The sequence below is a fragment of the Marmota flaviventris genome, chromosome X (genome assembly GCF_047511675.1).
Source record: "Marmota flaviventris isolate mMarFla1 chromosome X, mMarFla1.hap1, whole genome shotgun sequence".
NCBI classification, from domain to species: domain Eukaryota; kingdom Metazoa; phylum Chordata; class Mammalia; order Rodentia; family Sciuridae; genus Marmota; species Marmota flaviventris.
Window position 1 is genome coordinate 115897690 of NC_092518.1, and position 2680 is coordinate 115900369.

At 38.6% G+C, this 2680-nt stretch overlaps 1 non-coding gene across 1 annotated transcript; it reads right to left on the bottom strand.

Moving 5' to 3' along the window:
* Positions 1 to 360: 360 nt before the first annotated feature.
* Positions 361 to 466, bottom strand: LOC114101870 (U6 spliceosomal RNA). Its single transcript, XR_003584416.1, has one exon. It is a non-coding gene; the product is annotated as a U6 spliceosomal RNA (small nuclear RNA).
* Between the last annotated feature and the right edge of the window lie 2214 nt (positions 467 to 2680).

A 2680-nucleotide genomic window follows, 5' to 3' on the forward strand; every position in this document is an offset into this window, starting at 1 on the left:
AGAAGCATTTCTCCCCTCCCCCCCCCCTTTTTTTTTGAAGATTCACAAGGGGACATCTGTCTTAGGAAATTCTAGCATAAATTGTTTTTCTCCAAAAATGCACATTTGCTTTTATCTTATGGATGCTACGAATCCAGATATGTTTCCTCTTTTTTCTTTGGCTGTTGGAAAGCTCAGAGCCAAATTTGTGGCCCACTTCTTTTTAAAACTTTATTTTTTAAAAAAATGTGTGTGGTGCTGGAGATGGAACCCAGAGCCTCATGCGTGTTAGGCTGGCATTCCACCCCACTAAGCTACATCCCCAGCCCCACACTTCTTTTTGTAAAATAATATACATTCATAGATTTGTTTGCACTTAGCAGAAATATGGATTGCCTCATGAATTCATGTGTTATTGTTGCACAGGGGCCATTCAATCTTCTCTGTGTTGTTCCAATTTTATTATATGTGCTGTGTGTCGAAGCAAGCAATGGGGCCCATTTCTAATGGATGCATATGACCTCACCCCAGCTTTGCCCGTTTTTCTTCTTCATTGCCCCTTCATCTCAGTTTCTTCCCTTTAATTGTACATTTTGTTTTGGTTGTTTCCTTTGGTGTTTGATAACAATATAGAGAACAAGAGCAGTTGGCTCCCTTTCTTAGCTTAACCTCTCTGAGTCTCAATTTCCTCATCTGTAAAGTGGAGATAACAACAGTAGTTCCCACCTCATGCAATTGTCCTGTTAAATGAGAAAAAAATATATATAGTTTTAAGTTGACAGTAAACATTCAATATACTTTTGTTATTTATTTTTTAACTATGCTACCTTAAATCATTTTAGGAGCAAGAGGACCAAAAATAAATACAATTATTTATTACAAATTCAAAATTTCAATCTTTTACCCCACCCCATCCTCTTCTTTCTTTTTCATTAATTGTCTTGCAAATCTAAACATTCAGTGCTGTTTCTGCACTCTGAAAAAATTCCTGCTACTACATCACAGGAGAAAACTTTCCAAGCTTGCTGGATCTTAAGAATCAGCAGAAGAACTTACTTAAAATACAGGTCCCTGGTATTAAATGCATAACATAATTTTTAAAAACTTGTTAAATTGACTTTTTTAGGACTTCCTTGTTGCCCAGGTTGATTTTAAATTCAAGGGGTCAAGTGGTCCTCTGGCCTTGGCCTCCGGAGTAGCTGGAACCACAGGCAAGTATCACCATGCCTGACTCTTAAAATTATTTCATAAATGAACAGTTCAAGATCAGATGTTTCTGGGACTGAAGTATTTTATGCCACATTGTCTACACATTTCCCTAAGATCTATATTACAGAAACATTTCCGTACTTGCTTCCTTCAAAGTTTGTGTCTAACATTTTGATTTTTGTACTTTTTTTTCCCTTTGGTGACTTTTACACTACTTAATTTTATTCTTTTACCTCCCTCCTGTTCTGTCACTTGTGTGAGTCTACCTTTTCGCAACAACCGATGAGATAGCAGATCCTTCCCCACCCCGCACCCCAGCATTCCTTTAAGTAAAGCATATTAGAACTAAAGCTGTCAGTCTGGTTGTGGTCATTTTCTATGACTGAAGATATATCAACATTAACAGAAAAACAGTTACTCAGTAACTGTTCCAATCCCTTTTTCACAGAGAAAAACATCTGCAGCCTTTTATTTTATTGGCCTGCTTGATGGCTCTACAACACTGTGGAGAAGGATTCCCGCCCACCACAAGGCTCTTCATCTTGCTGGGGAAGCCATAGAGACTTGAGAGACCAAAAAATGCAAGAAAAGAAAGAAAGAAAAAGAGAAAATGTTTTATCCACCTTCCTCTGTTTTGTATGGATAATTGCCAAATCCCCCATACTTAAACTTTGCCCCCCTTCCTTTACTTTGCCTCTCAGTTTTCCTTTGAATGAATGAAGAATAAATTGGCAACCTCTCCAAATTTTTTCAATAGTCTCCCTCTGTAACTGGTTGTACTGTTAATCACCTTGATAGAAGAAGGAAAGAAGGAAGGAAGGAAAGAAGGGAGGGAAGGAAGGAGGGAAGCAGGGAAAAGAGACAGAGACAGAGAGAATCCTGCCTACTAAAATCCCAAAATCTCTTCTACTTTAATTTTAGGCCTGTTCTGGCTATTTCCCCTTGTTTCACGTGTGTTGCTAGGATAGCACAGTATTTTCAAGAAAAATTATCTGCCAAAAGATCTTACCACTGAGTCATCACCATCCTCATCTTTCTAAAAACATGAGCAAGTCTCAGCAACACTTCATTCACATTAGTAAACATTACCTAGGAAAAGAAAGAACAGTTTCATGAACATGACATCATCATGAAAAATAAATGTATGTTGAGTACCTACTGAGTGCATGGAACCACATTAGCCCTGGAGACATAAAGAAGCACCTGCTTTTAGGCACACACGTACACACATGTACTCTCATGTGTTAAATCCGGAGAAGTGGCTGCAGACTAGAAGGATTATTGGAATTCCTAGGAGGGAGCAATTCTGCTCCAAGGGCCCGGGTGGTCACAAAAGGTAAGACTCAGAGCACTGAAGAAAGGGTAGAGAGCTTGAGGGAATTAATGTGAACAAAGACCAGGAAATGGGAATGAAAATAGTTTTTTTTTTTGGGGGGGAAACAATTAGTAGACCATTTGACGGGAACAGACAGTTTGTGTAGACTGGAAAACG